This window comes from Anopheles arabiensis, chromosome X (genome assembly GCF_016920715.1).
Source record: "Anopheles arabiensis isolate DONGOLA chromosome X, AaraD3, whole genome shotgun sequence".
NCBI classification, from domain to species: domain Eukaryota; kingdom Metazoa; phylum Arthropoda; class Insecta; order Diptera; family Culicidae; genus Anopheles; species Anopheles arabiensis.
Window position 1 is genome coordinate 25,901,613 of NC_053519.1, and position 9,153 is coordinate 25,910,765.

The window sequence follows — 9,153 nt, forward strand, 5'->3', positions numbered from 1 at the left end:
GTCGCCCGAAAATTCTCATTTTTGGTAGGGTGGTAGAGCGTGACCCCAGCATACCGGGAAAATTATTTTCCCCGCTCCCATCCCTCCCGGTGAAAAAATATTTTAGAAGTGCCTAATCCGAAAAGTGGTCCAAAAAAAAGGGTGGAATTCCGGGTCGAGCCGTTTGGACGAGTGAACGTGCCGCGGAAATTCGGGAGTGTTGCGGAATAATTCCCCACGTGTGTGACGCACCCTCCTGAATTTTTTCCCCACCCCCTTCCCCCTCCCCCCCGCCCACCAGGGGGCGTGGAAATTTGGACTTTTTTTCGCCCTGAACACCGGACTGGAAGCGGAAACCGACATCATCGTGCAGCAGATCACCAGCTAGGCGGCGCAGCATCCCAGGGGTCATTCCGACCCCCTGGGTCATTCGACCCCGGGGTCATTTCGACCCCAGGGTCATTTTACGGCATATCCATCGCGAGTCGGTCAGCGTGATGGAAGCACCCGGGAGATCGACCCGCTCGGGTGCTAGGGCGATGTCGGTGGACTGCCGCACCAGCTTGGCTCCTAATTCCAAGCTTTTGCGGCCGAGCCTCGTGTTGCGCTGCCTCGGGTAAGCGCCACAGGCATCAACAAGCCCACTGCACAGCCAAAGCTGCATCCGCGACACCGGCTCCGGAGCTCGAGTTGCTCAGAGCAACCATCCAACGCCTCGAGGAGCAGAATATCGCTATGAAGGAGCAAACGCAAAACTCCTGGAGCAGATAACCGGCATGTGCCAACTGCTGCAGGAGGAAAAGGAGGAGGCAAAGCGCCGTGAGGAGAAGCTCGAGGCGCAGATGGAGAAAGTTAGCCGCCGCACATCAACGCGACCGAGATGTGCTCAACTCTCTGTTGGCGGCAAAGGTTGGCGGCGGACAACCGTCATCTAGTCCGCGTCAACCACCAACTCCGTTGCCGCGCCGATCCTCTGCGCAGCAGCAGCAGCAGCAACAACAACAGCAGCGGAATCAGCACGAGCAGGAGCAGCCTCGCGCGTCGACGTCGCGCGTAGTCATGCCGCCGCACAGCGAGGCATCGACAGCCGTCCGCGAAGACGCTGTGCCGGAACTGACCTACAGCGAGGTCGTACGGCGCAGATACCGCGGCAAGCCACGTACCCAGCAGCAACAACATCAGCAGCAGCAGCAGCAACAGCAGCGCCAGCCACAGTGACAGGCGGCCGCTGGCTCGCAGCAGCAGCAGCAGCAGCGTCAGCCACAGCGACAGCATCAACAGCAGCAGCAGCAGCGTCAGCCACAGCGACAGGCGGTCGCCGGCTCGCAGCAGCAGCAGCAGGAGCGTATGCAGCAGCAACATCAGCAACATCGTAAGCGAAAGCCGAGGCCCGACATCATCGAGGTGTCTCCCAGTGAAGGCGAAACCTGGGATGGCATCTACGAGAAGGTGCGCAAAGCCATTCGTCTGGACGCGGCTCACAGCGAAATGAAAGGGCATATTAAGCAGGGCCGCCGAACTCATGCTAGGCTGCTACGTATGGAGCTGAGCAAGACGGCAAACGCTCCGCTTATGCTGGAAGGCGTCCGCAAATCATCGGCGACGCAGGCGTCAGTCGGCTTGTCACAGAAATGGGTGAGCTGCTGGTAGTCGATATCGATTCCCTTGCTACGGAGGAAGATATCATTGCTGCCCTCGATGCTAAGATTGGCGCAAGTGCTGGAGTTGTTTCTGCCAGCATTTGGGAACTACCGGATGGTTCGAAGCGAGCACGCATCCGGCTACCTGTGAAGTCGGCTCGGCAGTTGGAAGGACTTAAACTGTTCCTGTGCGACTGTGTGAGCAAGGTTCGAGCAGCCCCACCAACGCCTCCAGAGCGACAGCGCTGTTTCCGCTGTCTGGAGATGGGCCACATCGCCTCGAACTGCCGTTCCACCGCAGATCGACAGAATCTGTGCATCCGCTGTGGGCTTACCGGACACAAAGCACGATCCTGCCAGAATGAGGCAAAGTGCGCACTGTGCGGTGGCGCTCACCACATAGGCCACAGCGAATGTGCTCGTTCGGCCCAACGATGTTCCCGGCCCTGAAAGTTCTGCAGGCGAACCTGGGCCATGGCCGTGATGCCCAGAACCTGGTGCTGCAAGCTGCCAGAGAGGAGAAAGCAGACGTGCTCATTCTCTCTGATGTTCTGCGCCCACCTGAAAACAACGGCCGGTGGGCATTCAGCAGCTGCAAGGCGGTAGCGGTGGTAGCTGTCGGTGAGCTACCAATACAGCGGGTGTGGTGCAGTGAAGCTCAGGGGTTGGTTGCAGCGCAGATCGGCGGAGTGGTTTTCATCAGCTGCTATGCTCCACCAAGCCTTAACCTCGCAGAGTTCGAGCGCTTCTTGGAAGCAATAGAACTCGAAGGCTTCTCCCACCCTCAAGTCGTCGTCGCCGGCGATTTTAACGCCAGACATGAGGAGTGGGGCAGCCCGAGGACTTGCGACCGCGGGGAAGAGCTGCACGGAATGGTGGAGCAGCTTGGCCTAATCGTGATTAATCAAGGTCGGGAATACACGTTTGATGGCAACGGGGTGGCTCTCCCGAGTATAGTGGATGTGGCATTCGCGAGCCCGTCGATCGCTCGCCCTGACACCTGGGTTGTTAGCACAAGCTACACCGCGTCAGACCACCGCTATGTTCTCTACACCGTGGGAGGAACACCACCATCCCCCGAACAACTACAGAACCATCAGCAGACAGCGCAGCAGTCGTCTCAGCAGCAACAGCAGCAGCAGCAACAGCAGTCCTTACAACAGCAGCAGTTATCACAACAGCAGCAGCAGCAACGACAGCGGCAACCATCGTCGCAGCAGGGTGATTCCTCAAGCCAGAGGCGTGTGCGTCACGCTGGCCGCCGATGGAAAGCCTCGCAGTTTTCTCCTTCCTCATTCCTCGAGGCGCTGTTCGCTGCGGACTTTGTCCAACGCGCAACGAGCCAGGAGGGTATGATCGCAGCCATGCTCAAGGCTTGCGACGAGACGATGCAACGGGTTACCCGAGTGCACCAAGACCCGCATCGGAACATCTTTTGGTGGTCTCCTCCTGGCTCGACTGAGGAACAATTGCGAGGTTGCCCGTGACCGGTTGCTGCAGACGGCTGACTTGGAGGAGCGCAGCATAGCAGCAGCAGAGCACAGGACAGCAAGGGCGGAGCTCAGTAGAGCAATTCGAGCTAGCAAGCGGAACTTGTTCCAGGAGCTGATCGAAATTGCAGAAGAGAATGCGTTCGGGGCAGGATACCGTGTCGTCATGTCCCGGCTCCGGGGCAGTCGGACGCCTTCAGAAGCGGACCGGGTCGTCCTCGAACGCATTGTATCCGACCTCTTCCCTGAGCATCCGCCCTGCGACTGGTCGCAGCTGAGCAACGTTGGAAGCGTCGAGGGAGCAACAACAACGGCGGGAATTGCACCGGTAACGGACGACGAGCTGCTGCTCATCGCGAGCCAGATGGCAAATCACAAAGCACCAGGGCTCGATGGCATCCCGAATGCGGCAGTGAAGACGGCCATCATGTTGTTCCCGGAGGTCTTCCGGGTCCTGTACCAGGATTGCCTCAACCGCGCTTCGTTTCCGGCGCAGTGGAAGAGGCAACGACTGGTGTTGCTGCCGAAGCAGGGGAAGCCTCCGGGAGAGAGCAGCTCGTACCGACCCCTCTGCATGCTCGACGCACTGGGGAAGGTACTTGAGCGCCTCATCCTGAATCGCCTCAATGAACATCTCGAAGAGCCGTCTTCACCCCGACTGTCGGACCGGCAGTTCGGATTTCGTCGAGGGCGGTCGACAGTGAGCGCCATCCAGCGGGTTGTTGAGGCCGGCCGTACCGCCATGTCGTTCCGGCGAACGAACGGCCGGGATAACCGTTTCTTGCTTGTGGTGGCGTTGGACGTGAAGAACGCCTTCAACACGGCCAACTGGCAATCCATTGCCAGCGCCCTTCAGGCAAAAGGTGTTCCCGTCGGCCTCCAACGGATGCTTCGAAGCTACTTCGAGGATCGTGTGCTGTACTTTGACACGAGCGAAGGCCCCGTCGTACGGCATGTAACCGCCGGTGTTCCACAGGGGTCCATCCTGGGCCCAACTCTGTGGAACATCATGTATGACGGGGTGCTGGATGTGCCGCTACCTCCCGACGTCGAAGTCATCGGATACGCGGACGATCTTGCGCTGTTGGTACCTGCTACCACCACGGACGAGGTTCGCGCGAGAGCAGAGGAGGCCGTTGACCAGGTCCAACGTTGGATGCAACAGCACGGTCTGGAGCTGGCCCCAGCCAAGACTGAAGCCGTCCTGATCTCAAGCAAGAAGACTCCGCCGCAGGTGACATTTCGCGTCGGTGACGTGGAAGTCCAGTCTTCTAGGAGCATCAGGTACTTGGGCGTGCAGCTCCAAGATCACCTGAAATGGCGAGATCACGTCACGAAAGTCTCCGAAAAGGCGTCGCGTGTGGTGGCAGCTGTAACGCGCCTCATGCAGAATCACAGCGGCCCCAGGACGGCCAAGTCAAGGCTGCTGGCGTGTGTGGCAGAATCGGTGTTGCGGTATGCTGCTCCCGTCTGGGCTGAGGCAACTCAGGTGCGAGAGTGCCGACGGATGCTGCAACGAGTTCAGCGAAAGCAGCCATCAGGGTGGCACGGGCATTCCGTACCGTCAGGTATGAGACGGCCACCCTACTCGCTGGACTCGTACCGATATGCCACCTCATCAACGAGGATGCTCGGGTTCACCAACAACTCCTTGCTCCAGACCGTGCTGCAACGAGGGAGGACATCCGGGCGACGGAGCGGCAGAACACCATCGACTGCTGGCAGGAGGAATGGGATGCCGACGCACTGCAACAGGATGCTAGCCGGCACACGCGGTGGACGCACCGTGTAATTCCATCGGTCGGCGACTGGCAGTCTAGGAAACATGGAGATATGACTTTCCATCTGGCACAGGTTTTGTCCGGACACGGATTTTTCCGTGACTACTTGTGCCACAATGGATTCACGTCGTCCCCAGACTGCCAGTTGTGCGTCGGCGTCCCAGAGACGGCGGAGCACGCCTTCTTCGAGTGCCCACGCTTTGCGGCAGTTCGACAGGAGCTACTCGGCGAGGGAGGTCCAGACCCTGTCTGTCCGGACACCCTCCAGCGGCACTTGTTGCGCGACGCCGATAGCTGGAGTCGTATTTGCGAAGCTGCGAAGCGAATAACGGCCCAACTGCAGCGAGCGTGGGACGAGCGGGCAGCATTGGCTGTTAACGTCATCGAGCGTCAGGACGAAGACGCAGCAGAGCTGGAGGCCCAACGCGCGGAAGTGCGGCGGGCCCGTAACGAGCGACGCAACGCCAACCGGCGAGCAGCAACAGCACGCCGGCGGGAAGAACGTCGAGCTGGACTTCCCCAACCCCACCAGCTTCACCACGGACCGCTCAGCGACGTGCAGCGCTTCGTGAGCGTCAAGCGCGGTTCAGGGAGAGGAGACGAAACCGTCGTCTTCTCGGGATGTCCGGCCAGGCGATAAACAATGACGATGACGGCCGAGAACGCGCGGATTTTGCAGCCGGACCATCTGGTATGCGCAACCGCGCAATCGACGAGGAAAACGAGGCCACGGACGGTGGCCTGAACGCCGTGGAACAAGCCGCCGTGGTCGAGGCAGAAGTTGCCTCCCGCTAGGCGTGGTATGCACGTAAAAACAGCGACGCATCGAGCGTGAAAAAGCGCCCTATTTAGGGGAATTAGTGAATTTTTCGGTTGAATTTAGAAATAGAAATAAAACATGGAAGGTGCTTTTCGCACGGACAAAAGGTTGGCCATTAAGCCATGAAACCCCCTGCAGGGTAAGCCCTCGCGGGTAAAATGTAGGGGAGCGGGAGGGTTTAATTTTGAAACAAAATAAAACCCGTTTAAAAAAAAAGCCAGTTATCCCTGTGGTAACTTTTCTGACACCTCTTGCTAAAAACTCGTTATAACCAAAAGGATCGTAAGGCCAAGCTTTCGCTGTCCCGAAGTGTACTGAACGTTGGGATCAAGCCAGCTTTTGTCCTTATGCTCAGCGTGTGGTTTCTGTCCACACTGAGCTGACCTTTGGACACCTCCGTTATCGTTTTGGAGATGTACCGCCCCAGTCAAACTCCGCACCTGGCACTGTCCATGACGTGGACCGAAAGGACCTGTCCAGGAGTCTTCGAGCCGGGCGGCGCGCGGAACCGGGGCAAACGTGACATCATAAACGATCGACCGCGCAGAAGCAGTGCACCACGAATGCACCGACGTACGCAAGCTTGTACCCTTGCGGGCCACGGCTCACGGTCGGACAAGCGGGTAACACGCTACACACGACGATGCTACGATGCAGTCTCCCCGGCGGCACCACCCAGCGACACACTGGACGCTGAGCGAGAAACACGGCGCATTGGGCGCGCGCAGGCGAACCGCCGCCACAGCCCCCGGAGGAGGTGCGCGCACGATCCGGACCTGGGGCCCGCGCTTGTTCCACCCAATCATGTAAGTAAGGCAACAGTAAGAGTGGTGGTATCTCAGAGGCGAGCTCCACGAGGAAGCCCTCCCACCTATGCTGCACCTCCTATATCGCCTTACAATGCCAGACTAGAGTCAAGCTCAACAGGGTCTTCTTTCCCCGCTAGTGCATCCAAGCCCGTTCCCTTGGCTGTGGTTTCGCTAGATAGTAGATAGGGACAGAGGGAATCTCGTTAATCCATTCATGCGCGTCACTAATTAGATGACGAGGCATTTGGCTACCTTTTTTTTTTTTTTTTTTTTGTTATCGAAGGGGAAATCTTGCATAAGACACCTGGGTGATCAACCCCGGTAGTGTGAGATTCTTACTCACTAAAAACCCCTCCGTGCCTTCAACCGGCCCCGAGTGGATCACCCGTTAGGGTATCGACGTCACTCGGGCGGTGGATGTCCATCATCCCAGGCAACGAATGGCTTCCAACAGTGGTGATTAGCCACTGTCTAGCCCTCGGCGATGAAGCTACGATGAACTACGATGAATCCTTGTCGTTACTCGTCGTCACTGTCGCTGCTCTGCAAGGCCAACTGGATGTTGGCGAGCAAAGCACGTCGTTCGCCTCGTTCGATGACGTGTCTTCGATGTTGTTGTCGAATCATAATCGTCCGTACTGCTTGATGAACCATGCTCCAGTTATATCTGTTAGCAGACATAACTTCGATGATGTTCTCCGGCGTTAACTCCTCGTCGACTTGATGCTGAAGTCTGATGATTAATTCACGATGACGTACACAATGGAATATCGTGTGTTCGGCGTCTCAGGTTCCTCGCACGCATCGCATAGCGGCGAACTCGTTAACTGCATCCGATGAAGCTGGTAGGCGTAGAAGCCATGGCTGGAAAGAAACTGAGAAAGAAAGAAATCTACACCACCAAATCTTCTACTTATCCATCTGTTGACGTCGGGTATGAGACGGTATGTCCACCGACCGTGAACACTCTCATCCCATTCTCGTTGCCATCGTTCCATAGTTGTGACACGTTCCATGTTACGTGCAACCGATCCGGCGATGTTCTCTGCTCGTCTCCGATGAAAAGTCCTGGAGTCCTCGTCCAGGAGGAGATGAAGCGGGATCATTCCCGCAAGCACGCAGACTGCATCATGAGAAGTTGTCCTGAAAGAAGAGATAACTCGCTGGACTACTGGCCGGTAAAACCGACGTAGCCATTGTCTACGGTTAGCAAATCTAAGGGTATGACACCAAATGGGCGAGGCATACCGGACCTTCGCCACAACAGTAAGAGCAATTGCTCGCCTAGCATTACTACTCGGACCTGCCTTATTAGGCATCATCCTTACCAAGGTGGTCCATAGCTTCGTCGCTCTCTCCACCGCATACCTGATGTGTGAAGTGTAATCGAGGCGGTCATCTAAGACCATCCCCAAATACTTTAAGCTGCGCGACGAATGTACTACGTGATCACCTACCCTGATAGCCCCATGCTGTATCCTCTGATGGGAACTGACCATGATAAACTCGGTCTTGGTCGGGGCTATCTTTAATCCATTATCGGTCATCCATCTGTCGATGATGCGAATCTGACTGGAAACGAGAATTTCAATATCATCAACACAATTACCTTCCACCAACAGTACTATATCGTCTGCATAGCCGATAATCCGTGCACCTTCCACCATTGCAACTCGTAGGACTCCGTCGTACATCAGGTTCCACAACGTTGGGCCAAGTACCGAGCCTTGAGGTACACCCGATGTGACTGCAATCTCTGCCGGTCCATCTGTGGTATCATACATCAGCACACGATTCCTAAAATAATCACCAATGATATCATAAAGATATTTAGGAGTGTTAATTCTCTGTAAAGCATTTGCAATCGCCAACCACGAAGCACTGTTAAAAGCATTAGTAACATCTAATGTAACAACTGCACAATACCGTCCACTGTATCTGTTTCTACTTCTAGCTACCGAAACAATGTCCACTACCCGTTGAATCGCATCAACTGTAGATCGACGACTTCTGAAACCAAATTGGTCGTCAGACAGTCCGTTGACCTCCTCGATGTGTGCATTTAACCGTTGCACTATGATGCGTTCTAGACCTTTACCTGCCCCGTCTAGTAGACAAATGGGACGAACTGAACCCGGTTCCCCTGGTGGTTTGTTCGGCTTCGGTATTAACACCAACCTCTGCCTTTTCCACTCATCGGGGAACTTCGCGTTCTCTAAACAGCCTTGGTAAACCCTGCAAAATGCATCGGTTGCAGTCAACATACCAACTTTCAGCGCCTCATTCGGGATACCATCTGGTCCCGGCGCCTTCTTGTTAGGTAGTCTCCTGGCAACCGCAAGAATCTCATCATTAGTTACCCTTTCAAACTCTCGTGGCTGATCGATACGATAATCAGGCCACACCGTGTTTGGGTGAGTAGGAAAAAGCTCGCTCACCACTTCCCTAAACTCGTCTAATGTCATAGTTCGGGGTCCAATCGAACCCTCGGCCACTTTCTTGAACGTATGATATACAATACCAAATGATGCGTTGTTCGCTGTTCCCAGGAACTCTTTCCACTTCCTCTGTCGGGTATGCTTGATCAATCGCTTGAGGGCATTCCTTGCCACCTTGAACTCGTCCCTAAAAGAA

The 9,153-nt window shown here is 56.1% G+C and overlaps 1 pseudogene; it reads right to left on the reverse strand.

The window, feature by feature from the left end:
* Positions 1 to 5,607: 5,607 nt before the first annotated feature.
* Positions 5,608 to 9,153, reverse strand: part of LOC120906908 — an 8,828-nt pseudogene continuing 5,282 nt past the window's right edge.